This window comes from Glycine soja, chromosome 5 (assembly GCF_004193775.1).
Source record: "Glycine soja cultivar W05 chromosome 5, ASM419377v2, whole genome shotgun sequence".
Classification (NCBI taxonomy): domain Eukaryota; kingdom Viridiplantae; phylum Streptophyta; class Magnoliopsida; order Fabales; family Fabaceae; genus Glycine; species Glycine soja.
In genome coordinates this window covers 16,229,110-16,247,959 of record NC_041006.1, presented here as the reverse complement: position 1 = coordinate 16,247,959, position 18,850 = coordinate 16,229,110, and positions in this window count along the sequence as shown.

The following is an 18,850-nucleotide window of genomic DNA, read 5'->3' as shown; positions in this document are numbered from 1 at the left end:
AGTACACCAAATGCTCGTTCCACATCCTTTTTTCTGCTTCTTGATATTTTACAAATAATTTTCTTTTGGAACCTTGTGACATAGGAATGATCTTCACAAATGTGGCCTAGTCAGGATAAATACCACTCGCAAGATAGTACCCTATATTATATGGAATTTCATTAATTGTAAATTGTATTGAAGGAGCTCGACCTTGCAAAACATCATCAAACATAGGCAATTTGTTTATCGCATTGATGTCATTGTTTGAACCTGCAATTCCAAAATATGCATGTCAAATCCACAAGTCTTGTGAAGCAATGACTTCAAGTATTATTGTAGGTTTGCAATGATTACTTTTGTGATATTGGCCTTGCCATGCAACTAGACAATTTTTCCACTCTTAATGCATGCAATCAATAGAACCTAACATACCTAGAAACCCTCGTGCATCTCTAATTTGTAGTAGGCGATTGATGTCATTGTTGTTGGGCCTTCTCAAGTACTCTTGTCCAAATATCTCATTAACATCCCTTACAAATTATTGTAAGCATTGAGTTGTAGTGCATTTGCCAATTCTAGCGTACTCATCCACACAATCGGTAGGTGATTCGTATGCTAGCATACGAATAGCTACAGTGAACTTTTGTAATGGTGAGAGACCCATTATACCAACAACATTAGGTCTCATTTGGAAATATTCATCATGATTATTAAGAGCGTTGCCAATTCGAATGAACAATTATCGCCCCATTCGAAACCTGCGACGAAATTGAGTTTCTGTGTATACCGAATTTTTTGAGAAGTAGTCATTCATCAATCGTAGATGTCCATCTTCAAGATTGCAATTAATCACTCTTCTAGGCCTTTTTTGTTGACTGTTGTTGCATCACACGTAAGTAGCTCATGATTTATTCATCACTATCGTTGTCAAGTGTTTCATAAACAATTTATTTCCAAACTCTTTCGAAGTCATTATTTGGATCCATTGTATGAATGATCGATTGCATAAATATGTGAAAGAAGAAAATTGTTTGAAGAAGACGTACAAGAATGAATGAGAATTGAACAATTAAATAACAAATTATCCAACGGCTAGTTTTGTAACAACTAGTTTTATAATGACTACTTATAAAACAACTAGTTTCATAACAGTTCATTATATAACTGCTACTTATGCAACGACTAGTTTCATAACATGATTACAAATTTTAAATTTGAACAAATAAAATTACGGTTACAATTTTTTTAAAAAAAGACAAATCAAACACGATTCCTAAAAATACAAATTAAAGATAGTTACAACAAATTAAAGCTACCTAACAAATTAATATTAAATACCTAGTTTACGTCTAATTATTTTACAAAAGGCCTGATGGTCTTGGAGTTGACTTTCAGACATTGTAGATGTGTCCTTCATTAGAATGTCATAGTACTCTTTTTCCAATTCTTTCTCCCTTAGGATTGTTAGTATGTCATTGAGAACATTTTTTCCCTCATTGCTTCCTCTACACCAGTCAAGTCCATAGGATTGGTAGATGTTCCTACTCCTTTCCCCTTGTTCTTCCTTTTGGCTGCCTTTTGACCCATTGGACGGACAATTGGAGACAGTGTGTCAGCTTTATAATCTTTTACCGGTGTTTTTGGATTAGATGACAATGAATATGCCCCAGATGTGGAATTCTTTGTCCTTTTGCACACCCAGATTATTTTTTTGCCATCGTGATTTCAGTTGATTCACTGTTCTTTCGCGTAGTTCCCCTTGAAAGTTGTTGTAATTTGTTGTTACTTAGCCAAAAACGGTCTCTTGCTTGACCATCACCAACAATTGGATCCATTGAGACATTTAGCCATGAACCAATAACATGTGTATCCTATTTAATAGAAAAGAAAACTCATGACTTTTTTTTAGAATACTCTCATTGTTCCAATGTGATATTTTAGCCCAATTTGAGTAGAAAATATTGGAAATTGCATTTCAACGTCATCGTTGGAAGGAGTTTGTGGACCACTGGAACTATTGGAAGGCTTACGAGAATTGTTTTGTGGCATTAAAGGGAAAGCTTGAGAACTTTGATGTTGGATCAAGTGGCCTCAGAATAATTAAAAGGGGGAGGGGGGGATTGAATTAATTATTAATGTACCTTGAATAATTAAAACTTATCCTTCTTAATGTTACTAGATTCAATTAGGCTTTACTACTAAGTTATGTAACTTAAACAAAAGTAAAGCGTAAAAGTAAAGTACACAGCGGAAATTAAAAAGTGTAGGGAAGAAGAAGACAAACACAAGAATTTTATATTGGTTCGATAACAACCCATGCCTACATCTAGTCCCCAAGCAACCACCGGTTCTTGAGATTTCTTTCAACCTTATAAAATCCTTTACAAGCCAAAGATCCACAAGGGATGTACCCTCCCTTGTTCTCTTTGAAAACCCAAGTGGATGTATCCTCCACTTGAACTGATTCACAAGAGATGTACCCTCTACTTGTACCACAAAGGATGTACCCTCCAATGTGTTGGAACAAAGAATTCTCAGACAGTTAGTCCTTTGAATCTTTGTAAAGGGGAAACAAAAAATATCTCAGGCGGTTAGTCCTTCGAAATCTTTTGCTTAAGGGAAAGGGAAGAATCAAAAGAATTCTCAGGTGGGGTCATTTGAATTCTCTTGGAAAGGGAGAAGGGATACACAAAAGAATTCAAGCGGTTAGTCCTTCGTTCTTTTGGCAAAGGGAGAATAGAATGAAAAGATATAGCACACTTTTATTTTCTGCAGAATTTTCACTTGCAGAAGAACAAGGTTTAAAAAAGAAACTTAGAAAGCTTTTTGGCAAAGGAAGAAGAAGAAGAAAGATGAGTAGGAAAGAATTGTAAAGGAAGTAAAGGTTTAAAGGTTTCTCAAAAGTTGTTCAAGAAAGATGTTGTGAATGCAAGTCAAGGTCTTGCTTTTATAGACTCTTCATGTATGGTCAAGAAAACCATTGGAAGAGTTATAACCTTGAGAAAATCATGTCAAGAGTTACATCTCTTGACCTTTTATTCAAAACTTGTCACTGGTAATCGATTACCATAATCATGTAATCGATTACACAATGCATTTTATGAAAAGATGTGACTCTTCACAATTGAATTTGAATTTCAACGTTCAGATACACTGGTAATCGATTACCCATATATTGTAATCGATTACACCATTTAAAAATCATTTGGAACGTTGCAAATTTAGTTAAAAACTTTTTGAAATCAAATTTTATCACTGGTAATCGATTACAGGAAACTGGTAATCAATTACCAGAGAGTAAATACTCTGGCAACTTAGAAAAATTTGAGAAAACTCTTTTGTAAAACAAAACTGTGCTATGTTTGATTTTTGAAAAATTCTTTTCAATACTTCCCTTGTGAAGTCTTGACTTGTTGCTTCTTGATTTCTTCTCTTGAATCTTGATTCTTCTTGATTTCTTCTAATGAATCTTGAAATTAATCTTGATCTTGAACTAGTTGACTTAATCTTGAAATCATTCTTTTGGGATTTTTGTCATCATCAAAACTACTTGATTCATCATCATGAAGCTTGCTTCTACAATCTCTCCCTTTTTGATGATGACAACCCTGAAATCAAGAAACACATACACATTCTTTTTCCTAGTCGATCACTCACTTAATTCTCCATATTCTCCCCCTTTGTTTTTGAGTTTAAGCTTCACTTGAAATTAAGTTATTTAATTATATGAGTTCTTGATTTAATCCCTATTTTCTCTCCCCCCTTTGGCATCAACAAAAAGCCAAAGTGCGTAAGAAATATAAAACCATACATAAATGATTAATCATACAAGAGAATAGAAAACAATCAAACAAGATAACTTAACCATTCATCAAACTAGAAAGATAATACTTCATAGAATGTCATATAATCCAGAAAGTCATTCATAATAACCAAATAAAACTACTAATGCAGGAAGAAAAAATGCTAGTAAGTGTTTTTAAGACATAGCCAAATACACGGCTTGAAATTAAAGTACTAATAATACTAAAAATTAATAAAATCTAAGATGATGGTGGTGGTGGTGGTGGTAGATCAAAGCATGTGCGGATGAAAGTGACATTTCCTTCAACCTTGGTGATCCTTGAGTCCATCTCGTCGAATCACATGTCTACTTGTTGTTCCAAAGCATCAAACCTTTCACCAACATAGGTTTGAAGTCCATCAAACCTGTCCAAAATACTCTGAAGGAGAGAATAATCCTCTCCTACTGGTAAGTGTCCTTCATCATCATTGGGTTTAGCACCCTTTTTTACCTAAGAGTCATCACGCTCTTTGCGGTAACCAAAAGATGCAACCACAAAAGCACCGATCAAGAAGGATCTCTTGATTGGAACATAAGGTTTAGAATCAAGAGGGATGTTAAAGTGTTGAAGGAAAAGAGTGACTAGATGTGGATATGGTAAAGGAGCATTTAATCGCAATGCCTTATGCATGCGATATCGGACTAAGTGTGCCCAATCAATTTTTCGGCCGGTATGAAAAGCCCACATGACAATAAGATCTTCTTCAGAAACCTGTGCAAGGTTTGAAGATCTTGGAAGTAAAATATGCATAATAGGATAGTGAAGGATGTGGCTTTCAAGAGCCAATGAACCGGCAAGCAGCCTTCCGGTCATATCCGCTTGGTTGGTGCAAACCAACCGGCGGGCATCATGCACAGAAAAATCAAATTTCCAATCATCATTCAGTGCACCTTCAAATGGGACACCTTCATTAGATAATTGGGTAAGTCATAGAATAGGGATTGGTTAAAATAATTATCCCAAAAACCTCATAAATCAAAGTGCTTTCTTGAATTTCGAGGTTAGAATAAAAAACTTTAACTAATTCAGAATAAACATGCAATTTCAAAGACATAAAAGGAATGAGATTTGAGTTCTGAAATGCCTGAATGCATTCAAAACTCTTTGGAAAAGAAATCCATGTCTATGAATTTAGGATCGATAATGGAACAAGAGGAGAAAAGGTTTGTGTACCGTATCCGTTGTTCTTATGATGAGAACAACAAGGAAGAGGAAATGGAGGAGGGAATTTGTGTTTCCTGTTCTGCCATTTGAGGGAGTTATTTGAAATTTCAATCGGTTGAAGTGAAATAGAATGAAAAAAGAAGAATTTTGGGATTTGTGGGACTTGATTTGGACAAGAAATGAGCAAGATATGGCAGAAATATGAATTGGGAACGAGGGTTCACGAGAGGAATGAAGAGTTGCAGATTTCTGATTTTGAAATCTGAATTTATAGGAGCAGGGACGCGTTGTAATCGATTACAGCATTTGGTAATCGATTACGCTCTTCCTAACTGTCTGTAATTGATTACACTATTGTAGTAATCGATTACGAGAGAGCATTTTAGCCAAACTAAAAGCTGAATGACTTTTAAGGGAAAATGGATTTGAATGAAAATCAAAATACTTTAAAAAATATATATATAACATTAAATTTTTTAAAACACTTTATGAAAGAACCTTAATCAAGTAATTCACATATCACATTCAAAATCATGCATAATCATTTTAAAAAAAATTAGTCATTGTATATATTCAATTATATCAAAATAATCAACACAAGTATTAAAGAATAAAGATCATAGACATTATCTAATATTTAAAAAGAAATTTCATGTTTTGAGAAAGAAAATTAACCCAATCAAAACATATAAACACATACTCACAATTTCAATCAATCAAGACAAACAAATAAAATTTTGTTAGTCATCATATAACAAGTTAATTGAAAGGAAAGTTTCAACCAAATTAATTTTAAAAGAGAATGGTTTTGATGTTACCTTTTTCATGATTTAAGTGCCTAGATCTTCAAAGATGGAAGTCATACTTTTGCTTTTTGCTTAATCTTCTTGAGAGATGTTCACATCGCTCTCATAGTCCTTGGTTAGAAGGTTGATCTCCTTCTCTGAACCATCGGATGAGTCATTGTCATCCCATGCAATGTAAGCCTTCTTGGTCCTTCTTTCTTCATACCTTTTCTTATCACTCTTTTCAGGCCATTCCTCATTTGAGGGACAATTTGCTTTGATGTGACTAAGTTGGTTGCATTTGTAGCATCTAAGAATTTGAGAATCTTCTTGAGATCTTTTTCCATTGTTGAAGTTTTGACGCCTCTCGATTCTTTTCTTCTTGACAAATTTTTGAAACTTCTTTACGAAGAGTGAGAAGTCTTCTTCATCTTCTGATTCTTCATCTTCATTTTTCTCTTGCATTGATGAGGAGGCTTTAAGTTCTATGCTTCTTTTCTTTTTGTCGGTTTCTTCATTTTGATTAAGTCGTTGAAGTTCCATTTCATGTTCCTGCAATTTGCCAAACAAAGTGGCAAGAGACATATAAGAAAGATCTTTACTTTCAGAAATGGCAGTTACCTTGGGCTGCCATTCCCTACTTAAGCATCTCAAAACTTTATTAATTAAATCTTCATTAGGAAAGGTTTTTCCTAAGGAGGCAAGATGATTGACTATATGTGTGAATCTTTTCTGCATACTTTGGATGTTCTCATTAGGGTTCATCCTAAATAATTCATATTCATGTGTAAGGGTATTGACTCTAGATCTTTTCACATTAGTGGTGCCTTCATGAGTAAGTTGTAGTGTATCCCACATCTCCTTGGCATTTGAACAATTTGACACTCTAAAATATTCATCTATTCCTAGGGCAGAAGTGATAATGTTTTTGGCCTTAAGATTATATTGGATTCTTCTTCTATCCTCATCAGTCCACTTATCTCTAGGTTTTTGTGTTATAGTGCTAGTGCTTACATCAACTATGGTGGGTATGTAAGGTCCTATTTCTATTGCTTCCCAAATGTTTAAATCTATGGCTTCAATAAAGATTTCATTTAGGTTTTCCAATAGTGGTAACCCTCACCATTAAAGATGGGTGGCCTATGGATGGAGTTTCCTTCCGGAAACAGAAAATTTGAGGAGGCCATGAATCTAGAAGTTGTGAAACTTTCTACAAGATACCTGCTCTGATACCACTTGTCGGATCAAGTGGCCTCGAAATAATTAAGAAGGGGGGGGGGGGGGGTTGAATTAATTATTAATGTACCATGACTAATTAAAACCTATCCTTCTTAATGTTACTAGATTCAATTAGGCTTTACTACTAAGTTATGTAACTTAAATAAAACTAAAGCGTAAAAGTAAAGTACACAGCGAAAATTAAAAAGTGTAGGGAAGAAGAAGACAAACACAAGAATTTTATACTGGTTCGGCAACAACCCATGCCTACATCTAGTCCGCAAGCAACCACCGGTTCTTGAGATTTCTTTCAACCTTGTAAAATCCTTTACAAGCCAAAGATCCACAAGGGATGTACCCTCCCTTGTTCTCTTTGAAAACCTAAGTGGAAGTACCCTCCACTTGAACTGATCCACAAGAGATGTACCCTCTCTTGTTCTTAGAATAACAATCCCCAAGTAGATGTACCCTCTACTTGTACCACAAAGGATGTACCCTCCAATGTGTTGGGACAAAGAATTCTCAGGCGGTTAGTCCTTTGAATCTTTGTAAAGGGGAAAAAAAAGATATCTTAGGCAGTTAGTCCTTCGAAATCTTTTGCTTAAGGGAAAGGGAAGAATCAAAAGAATTCTCAGGCGGGGTCCTTTGAATTCTCTTGGAAAGGGAGAAGGGAGACACAAAAGAATTTAGGCGGTTAGTCCTTCGTTCTTTTGGCAAAGGGAGAAGAGAGACACAAAAGAATTCAGGCAGCTAGTCCTTCGTTCTTCTGGCAAAGGGAGAAGAGAATGAAAAGATATACCACACTTTTGTTTTCTGCAGAATTTTCACTTGCATAAGAACAAGGTTTAAAAAAGAAACTTAGAAAGCTTTTTGGCAAAGGAAGAAGAAGAAGAAAGATGAGTAGGAAAGAATTGTAAAGGAAGTAAAGGTTTAAAGGTTTCTCAAAAGTTGTTCAAGAAAGATGTTGTGAATGCAAGTCAAGGTCTTGCTTTTATAGACTCTTCATGTATGGTCAAGAAAACCATTGGAAGAGTTATAACCTTGAGAAAATCATGTCAAGAGTTACATCTCTTGACCTTTTATTCAAAACTTGTCACTGGTAATCGATTACCATAATCATGTAATCGATTACACAATGCATTTTATGAAAAGATGTGACTCTTCACAATTGAATTTGAATTTCAACGTTCAGATACACTGGTAATCGATTACCCATATATTGTAATCGATTACACCATTTAAAAATCATTTGGAATGTTGAAAATTCACTTAAAAACTTTTTGAAATCAAATTTTATCACTGGTAATCGATTACAAGAAACTGGTAATCGATTACCAGAGAGTAAATACTCTGGTAACTTAGAAAAATTTGAGAAAACTCTTTTGTAAAACAAAACTGTGCTATGTTTGGTTTTTGAAAAATTCTTTTTGATACTTCCCTTGTGAAGTCTTGACTTGTTGCTTCTTGATTTCTTCTCTTGAATCTTGAATTCATCTTCTCTTGAATCTTGATTCTTCTTGATTTCTTCTAATGAATCTTGAAATTAATCTTGATCTTGAACTTGTTGACTTAATCTTGAAATCATTCTTTTGGGATTTTTGTCATCATCAAAACCACCTGATTCATCATCATGAAGCTTGCTTCTACATTTGAGAATTTTCAGTGGGAGGGATTTGATTATTTTGTATAAAAATCATTGGTGGTGGTGGTGGCAAGTAGGAAAAAAACGGAGGAGGATTTTGAGAATTTTCGATGGAAGGGATTTCATTATTTTTCATAAAATTCATTGGTGGTGGTGGTGACAAGTAGGGAAAAATGAAGCAAGATTTTGAGAATTTCTGTTTGAATGAGGAAGTTGATAATTTTGCAAAAACATTGTAATAAGCTTGTCAATTGTACTGATTTAGATCCATTAAGAATGAAACTAAAGCAAGAGATTGAGGAATAAAGAATGATAAGGAGAATTGGTGTGCAAAATATGAACAAAATGTGCTCAATTTATAAGTTGAAAATATTTATTTTTTTTAAAAAACAGTCTACTGTAAATAGACTGAAAGGCAATGACAATTTTTTTGAATGCCAATGTTCAGTGCTCCAATGTTCATTTCAACGTTCAATTTTAATTTTTTATTTTTTATTCTTCACCCTCACCCTTACCTTTTTCTCCCAATCAGACCGTTGGCTTCCCCTCTGCCCTTCCTTTTTTTTTTCTCTTTCTCATTTTTCTCTTCTCTTCTCTTGGTGACCCTTCTTCTTCCTTTTTCCCTTTCTTCTTTTTTCTCTTAATCTCTCCGTAGATCGTTCCTCTTCCCCTTTCCCCTTCCTTTTTTTCCTCTTCCTCTCTCCACGGACCATTCTTTTTCCCCTCTCCCCTTCCTTCCTTTTCTCTTCCTCTTTTTCCTTTTCCCCTCTTCGTATGATTGTTCCCCTTCCCCTCTCCCCTTCCTTTTTTTTCTCTTTCCCTTTCCCCTTTCTCGTTCGTTTGTGCCTCACCTTCCTCTTCCTTAGGGTGAAGCATGATGCGACAGTGCCACCAAATCGACGCACCTTCGCCGGCACGACAAAGCCATATACTGAAGAAGGTCATCCTTTCTAGTGGTTCCTCAAATTGTGGCATGCAACCCATTTTGTGTATTTTTTCTGTTGTTTTATTTATTATTTTGATTCAATCTTGTTGGATGAACTAATCTTTTTTTTTTGAGTGGATTTTATCTGTTGTTCTTGTTTTATGCTGATTCATTATGATGCTTTATTCTTCCTTTGCATCTTTTCCTTGTTGCTTCCCTCCTAAATCCGTTAAGCAAGTCACATATTTTGGGATCTTGAGGGTTCTTGTGCAAGACCTATTGTTTAACCGTGGAGATCCTACCTCTCTCTCTACTATTGGATCTTGATAAAAATGGATCATGCACTAAAGTTGCTCTTAGTAATATTGTAAACACTTTTCGAAGGCACCATTTGAAAGTGGAATGTCTCTTGGGATAATATTTTGGAAGTACAAACTTAGATTCATTGAATTTGCCTTCATAAGTACTATTCGGTCTAGATACCAGTTTGTGTCGAGGCGGTTTAGATAAAGCATGAATCCTTGAATATTAGTAATATTCGGTCTACATGAGAATTGGTCTTGTTAAATTCTGACATATCTCTGTTTCATTTGAGGATTCATCTGTGTTCTTGAAGAGTTGATTATGTTTTTTTTGTCTTTACTCTTCACCTTTTAGTCTGCAATGGAAATTGTTCTCATCAGCTGCATAACTCCTTAAAACACTAGGCTGATGTTAGTGACAGTTGGCATTGGACATCACCACTAGTCTTTGATAAGGTACAAGATAAAATTGACAAAGTCTTGGAGGAAATCTTTAATTTAGAAGGAAGGAAGTGAAAAGGGAAAAAAGTAGAAAGTGAAATGTTTTTTTTTAAAGTTAATTGGTATGAAAATAATGAAAGAAAATATATTTTTTTCATTTTTCATTTTTATGTTTATCTTGTCTAATTATGTAACAAGTGAAAAAAATATGTATCCTAAATGATATAAATACTTTATAAGTTTAAATTTTTTTAATGCTCAAATTTTGGATAAATTTAAATTTTATCCTTCAAATTTAAAATTGATCTTTTTAGTTATTTAAGGGAACTAATTTTAGTCTCTATGTTCAAACATTCTTTATCTAAATGAATGCTTTCAAAGAAAAACACACATGGCTATTAGTTACGGAAGTGGATTGTCATGTAAATGATTTGTAATTTATTAGTTATGAAAGAAAAATCTCTAATTAAATTTGGACTGAACAACTAAAATAAGTTTTTTTTTCATATTAAATGACTACAAAGATCAATTTTAAATATAGGAGACTAAAAACAAACTTATCCCAAATTTTAAGAGTCTACCTCACTACTACAAAAATAGTTTTTTACGAGGCTCCTTCTAAGACGGTTCTCATAAAACCGTCTTAGAATGTCAGGCGGTGACAATTTTGTACATAACAAGAAATGTACGACGACGATTTTATAAAAACCGTCTTAGAAATTGAGTGTTCAAAGACGATTTTGTTAAAACTGTCTTAGAAATCATGTATTCAAAGATGGTTTTCTTGAAACCATCTTTGAAATTAGTCTCAACCTGACGCTCAGTTCTCCTCACATACACCATTTTTATTTGTGCCCTAGCCTCACTCAAAATATATCCTTCCACCGTTTCCATCTTCTCCTTCCACAAGTAATAGCGACAGCGACGAGCTCCTCTACAGCGGCAGTGAAATGTCATCACTCCCATTTCCTAAACCTCAGGTTGGTTGCTCTTCTTCATGCTCCCATTTTTCACTTTCTCTCTCTCTTTCTTTCAATCTCAAACCGCAACTATGATCATTTTTTGCGGAATAAAGAGCCCTTGAATCTTGAGAAGAAAACATGTGCTTCCTTAAGTATTCGAAAGTAAGCAAAATGGGATCCAAAATTCTTCCAAAATGGGCATCGAAGCCTTACGTAATGGGAATCGACAAAGCTGGAAGAGGCCCCATTTTAGGTTCATTCCCTTTTCCATTCTCCACTTTCCCCCTTTTTTCTTCCTTTAAACATATTTCCATCATTGTTTCTGGGCTTATGGTCTACGGTTGCTTATACTGTGCTCAGTCCTATTTGAGGACCCTTTCCATGTTGAGTTTTGCAGGTACCATACCACCTCAACTTCTTTTTACTATTTTTTTTTGTTCTGAACTTTTTTTTGGGTTCTTTGATTAGGGTTAATGAGGCTTTTGACACAAAGTAAATGGAGGCAGTGATGTAAGTTCTTAATTATGGAAGCTTATATACGAGTTTGTGGTTGTTATATTTATAACCTCAATTTCTTTAATGATAGGAATGGTATGCATGTTCATGTTTTTGGGCATTTGAAAAGCTTTCAAGGTGTTAAGCAACTTGTTTCCTTCTTTGTCAGGCATGTGCACTAGACCTATTTTGTGTTATGTCGTATCAATTGTGCAATGGGTGTTCATTTACTAATTTTAGTCTATTAGTTTGTTTCTAGAGAAATGTGATTTTCTTGAATCTTCAATGAGATACATTACTAAATAAGCACATGTTCAATTCAGTTATGTCATTAGTCATTACCTTAGTTATCTAATTTTAACTTGAAATGAAGTTCTAGAATGTGTCTGGAGATTTTGGAGTTGTGTTCTGTTCAGAGCATCAAGGTGACACATGTATGTTAGTTATGTGTGTACATACATACTTATACTCCTTTATCATTTTGGACTTTAAAATCTCAAAATATGAATAACTATAGATAATGTTAAGGGCATTGGATATTGAATAACAGGGATGCTGTTAGGGTTGTTACTATGGTTTGTCAGGTTCACCAATGTTGAGCCACTAAAAGATGCTAGATTCAACAGATGTAATATATCCAGACTTGTAAAGATGCTATTGGGTCTGCTCTGGTGCAACAATATCCACCTTTTTGGTGTCTTGTTCCTAGGGTGAGGTGTTTCAATCAAGACACAATTGAAACTGTTAAAATTAGAGAATAGTTCTTTTGACATGAATATTGAAACAATATTTAATATTCCTATTTCTGTTGATTGAAAATCAAAGGAGGAATGGCTCTTACAACTTTTTGTATATTATGAAATTAAAGGGGAAATCTTGGGGATTAGGTTTACCTTTTTGTTTTACTATGAAATGTTGTATACATTTTTCTGCCCTTTCTTTATTGTCTTTGGAGTATTTAAATTTATTTCTGATAATCAATATATTATATTGTAAGTTTTATGCTAATTTTGTATTTATACTCCTTATTTCTTACCCAGATGTAGCACTAGTCACATCTTTGAGGGATGGAATGAATCTTGTCAGCTATGAATTTATGGCCTACCAGGACAAAAAGAAAGGGGTTCTCATTCTTAGTGAAGTAATTATGGAAACTTGCTAGTGTATATGTTTTATTTCAATTTGTCAATTCAGGCTATGTTAAGGTTGAATTATTGCATAATAAGGGAATAGATTCAAAAATTGGAAAAGTTGCTCTTGATAAAACTGTCTACAATGATCCATTTTAGAGATATAAGACTAATGCTCAGTCTTAACAGTTTGAGCTTTCAGGGGAGTAAGTTAGTTCTTGACATGGTATGGGTGCCACTATGACTAAGTGCAAGCGAATTTTATTAAATTAGGTGAGGGAGATTGCATGCATAATATTTTTTAACTGCTGCTACTTCTAATTATTTTCCTTCTCAATGTGTTGTACCTTTAGGGTGGCAAGTGTGGCGTCCCCAAAATAATGACTGGCTTAATAGTAATGATTTAATTAACAAAAACCATGGTAAATTTTTTTTTTCTTTTTCTTTTTGATTTCTTTCTCTTTTCACCATAACTAGGTTTAGAAGGAAAATTCTCACTATAGAGTCCTGAATGGCCAGTTCACAACTCTATTCGGAGTCATTTCTTTCTTACCGCTCATAATCTCTAAACTATTTTGCTGTCTCAAAAGGAAGAATGTACCAGTCATTACTTTAGGTCGTCACGTGAAAATAAAAGAATAAAATACGGTCGATAAACTCTTTTACAAATAAATTTGCTAATGCTTTCTTTTCTAATAACAAGATTGATCATAAATGCATTCATCATTTAAAGCTTTCCAAAATATGGGAGTTTTACAAAATACATAGTGTCATCCAGAGCAAAGGTGTCCACAGTGATGGCTTCAGCCACATGTATACAATCATCAAATTCCTATACAACAGGTCAACCCATACAAAAACAAAAGAGTAAACCTAACAGTCAGTCCTAGATACACCCACCCTCAAAAAGTATATAAAACTAGTCCATGGAACTGTCCACTATGATGAAGAGCCTCCACTGGTCGCCATCTCTCTCGGGCCACTATCCTCCGTAGAGTCTGCCTCAGATGCCGACATGACTTCCTCGGGAGAATCCACCTCAGGAAGTGGGTCCTCTAGAAAATCAAGAGCATCCACAGCAGGCTCAGGAGGTAGCTCCTCGGGATCCTCCTCAGGGTCTTCCTCGGATGACGTCACCTCGATCACTTGGACTGGCTCCACTAGACGGTATGGTGTAGGCGTGGGTAGTATCCACTCCACAGTGCGCTGAAGCGTGCGCACGGGCTCATCTGGATGCACCAAAGAAGTCGTCGTAAATCGAATAATGCCCCGAAATCGGCACCTCGTATTGCCTTCGAGGGTCTCCCAGGCTCCCTCTAGGCACTCCATCTCTACACGATCATGGATTAGCTGCACCGCCATCACGATCTACAAGAAAGAGAAGAAAGGGGTAGACTCTTTCACAAGAATCTAACTATGCCGCAACACAATGCTTCTCATAACCATTACATGCAAGTAAGAGGGGTATCTTTAGGCTTTTCATCTCTGGTAATCGATTACACAGCCTTGGTAATCGATTACCAGAGGCCAAACTTGAATCACACAGCTTCAGAACATGAAAACCTGAAATAGACACTGTGTAATCGATTACACATACCTGGTAATCGATTACCAGTGACCCATTCCTCTGTGTAATCGATTACACAGACTGGTAATCGATTACCAGAGGCCTCTACAACCTGTTGCCTTCAATTCTAAGCCTGGTAATCGATTACACCCCCTTGGTAATCGATTACCAAAAGCCCTCAAAGCTTCCTGACCTCGTTTTCCAGCCTGGTAATCGATTACACCCCTTTGGTAATCGATTACCAGAGACCATCTCAGTCTCCTGTCTTCATTTTTAAGCCTTGTAATCGATTACCCACCCTTGGTAATCGATTACCAAAGGCCACAACCCATATATCACACAAAATTCACAGTTGGCCAGCCTCCACAAGCCTCCCTGCTTTGTGGTCTTTGTTCCTTTTATCTATTGACTGCCAGGAGCTCGCTTGTTTAGGTACATCACAGGTTCTCACTGACTGACTATGCCCGGGTTGGGTCGGGATTGGTCAAGCTTGGTTTTGGGCAATAGCACCCTACCTGACGTCCCCAAGGTCTCCTGACCCCCGCGACATATCTCCAGGTACCACTCTGTGGTCAACGAGTAAAAGCAGGAAGTTTCACCCTTCTACACTTCCTCATCTCAAGCTTGTAGGATTATGGGGTACCCATCACATGTGGTACTAGGTGGCGGTCGGGCGATGGTGCACAACAAGTTTTCCACATCCACAATGCGCGCATAAACCCATCATCCCCTGTTGCCCACCTCCAACTGAGCTCACGTACTCCCATGTAGCCCATATCCTCGTTTCTCTCAACACCGGGTCTCCATTAATCCTCCCAAGCTTCCCCAACATCAAAGTAATACAACATTCAAACAACACAAGCTATCACAGCCAAGCAAAACAGGGCAAAGGCAGAAAACTCTGCCCAAAACACCAACCAAATCACATCTTTTCTCACTTAAAGACCCCAGTAACAATCCCTTCGTCCCACACGTAGAGACGCGCTTCACGACTCCGGAAATGCCCTCCTTTTGCGATTTGGAGCGGAAATGGGCACCAAAGGTTGAAGCTTTGTTGGGCAACAATGGTGGAGGAAGAAAAGAAGAAGAAGGCTGCGTGAGAGAGAGGGAGAGCTTCTGAATTTTTCTGTTTTGCTGAGTGAGGAGAGAGAGAGAGAGGTGAGAGAGAGAGGTGCTTTTTGGTTTTAAAAAGGGTTTTCTCTTTTTTTTCTATTATTTTATTTAAGCTATGTCACATGTCTCCATTTGAGTGGAGCAAAAAGGGCCCACTTTCTCTTTTGATGGTGACCCATACTCGGCCACAAAAAGTGAGAAAAATCTGACCTTTGAAACGCTAAAATCCTGTCTCGGTTTGCATGCCGTTTTTCTGGTTCCAGTTCCTCGTATTTCTCTGCGTCCGTCGGGGCCAGTTTTCGAAAGTAACCAATATATATATCAAAACGCTCAGAATAAAACCCCGAGCGTGGTCCAGAGGTTGGTTTCATTAAATTTTAAGTCGCACGCAAAACGATGATTTTTAAACTAATTAATTAAGAATTAACCCATAACCTCCCAGTTATGGATTTCTCTTCCTTAATTAGTCTAACCCGCATATCTTGCCCCCGCTATTCCTACTTCTACCAAGAACATATATGGATATACACTGAATAATACTTATCTATGTATATAATCATTCAAAATACATCGTTTTCAAAAATTCCGGGTAGAAATTTCCAGGATCTTACAGCAAGCTTGTCAAGCCAAATGTTATATCCATAAAAATTACCAAGTTGTATGCAAATTCTTTCATTTGGAAGGTAACTTACTTTACACCATGTATGTTTTAAGTTCAGTTTTTATGTCTTGCTACTTATTTTGTATTAAAATTTTCCTTTTTTGTATTATTTTATTAGAGTTGATATAGAAATTTTGTTATTAACATTTTCTATTATTTTATTAAATTTTTTCTTTTCTATTATTTTATTAGAATTTTTAAGTTTTTTTAAAAAAACACACTCTAAGATGGTTTTTTTGAAAAACCGTCTTAGAAAATGTACATCCTAAGATGATTATTTGAAAAATTATCTTAGAATTCTCAATTTTTTTAAAAAAGAAACGAGGATTCTAAGTCGATTTTTCAAAGAACCGTCTTAGAAAATAAACTTTCTAAGACGATTTTTTGAAAACCATATTAGAATTCTCATTTTTTTGTTTTTTTTAAAACACATTTTAAGACGTTTTAAACATAAAACCGTCTTATAAGAGTATCATTCTAAGACAGTTATTTGTCTAAAAATCGTCTTAAAAGGTAATTTTTTTAAGACGGTTTTTTAGGAACCATTGTAGAAAATCTTGACTTTCCACTCAAAGACGATTCAAAACTGTCTTTGAATGTGTCAGAAAACTATTGTTGAATGTGTTTTTTCTGGTCTCTTAAACAATAAAAAAGAATGAAAAAAAGAATAGGAATGCTTTTTGGCTTTGTTTAAAAGAAGAATAAAAAGTTCCTTTTTTTTCATCCAAATTTAGACGGATAGTAGTTCGTGAGATCCACTTGGAAAACTCTTCTCCTTTCCTTTGATAAACTTATCCAATTGAAGTTGTTCATTCTTTCCCTTTCCAACCCTCCATGATTAATCCATCGTTTATCCACATAACATCCGTCCCTCCATGATTATCCATGTAACAAGCAAAACATTAACAATTATTTTTATTTTTAAAAATTTTCATGCTTCCCAAATTTAAAAGGTAAAAAAAACACCCATGAAACCAGTTGGATAAACCTACACTCTTGGAGTAAAACTTTGATATTATCAACTAATTAGAAATTATCTTTTTTTTTTCATAAAGAAGAATCAAAGTTTGATACTAGAGAATTTACAACAATTTGAGTATTGTTCAACTAAGTTAGAATTCATTGATATTTATAAATTATATTTTGCATTATGTTTAAGGTAATTATTATAAAAGTTATCAAACTTGTTATATGTAGCAATTTGTTATTGGATGATATAATGAAAAATCTTTATATTGTCTATCTATATATTATTTATTTATAAAAACATATGTTGTCATGTTCTATTTTATTTTAAATAAGACAATAAAATTCAATATCATTTGATAATTTTTTTAAAATATCTTTAAAGTATTAGTTATAAATAGAAATTTTTATAAAACATATTATTAATGTATTTTATCATAATTTTCAATATATTTTTTTGTCGTGATCTATAAGAAATATTTTTATTTATTAATTTAGAACTCTCTTACTAGAATATTTGTGAGCATGAGTTCATGGCCTTTTTTCATTTTATCTTCAGTTGTTTCATTCATCTAGCCAATTAATCCAAACACCCAAAACCAAAACCATGAAAAGGTAGATAGATACATTAAAGCGTTCAGCTAGTTGTACGAAAAGAAGTAAAGAAATGAGAAGAAAATATTAAAATTTGATATAAATTTCATATTTTTATATTGTATTTTAATTCGAAATTTTTACCTCAATTTTATATCGAACTGTATCTAAAATTTAAAAGGTTCGTCAAATTGAGGACGGAAGTAGGATATTGTCAAGCTGGGTGACTTTTGACCAAGTCATGCTTGGACACGTTTCTACTTCGAGTAATTGAGATGTTAATTTGTCTGTCATGGCTTATACTGCTTCATCCTCTTTTTTTTTTCTCGTGCTTGAATTATGAAAAAGCTAATATGCTAACTTTAAGGAGTGTTGTTGTAGCAATCATGTCTTTTGACCATTTTAGTTGACATGGTGGCCCAATAATAGTCAAAAGCAATGTTTTATAACTTCAAAAAGAAATAAAGAACTAAAACACATAACAAATATGTAATTCTAAAAAAATATTCGAAAGAAATAATCTATTGTTTTGTTTGAATTTTTCAAAGAACGAAAGTAGATTTCTAGAACCTTTAAAAGATTATTCCACACAACAAAATATATTTTACTCACCTAAATAGTTACTTATTCCATTCCAATAAATAATAGATTATTTGTAACAAGATAATACATTTAAAAATATTACAAATGAACCAATAAATTGTTGGCTTAATTACAAAATTCGTCATCCTATTTTACCTATTAAACTAAATTTGTCCCCTTATTTTCTAATTCATTATTTGAGTCTCATATAACGGTTGACTAACCATAGTCTTTAAAGTAAGAATTACACTCTTTTATCATTATATTCAACTTTTTTACCACTACACTCAAGTGTTTATTTGAATATCTAGTGCAAAATATAGTATTAATATAAGTTTTATACATTTTTTTATAATCTTATATATTTTATTTTAAAATATATATATTATTAAATTCTATTTTCACATAAATTAGAATATGTATACTTATATAGGCTTTATTTTTATTTTATATATTATATTTAAAAAGATAAATAT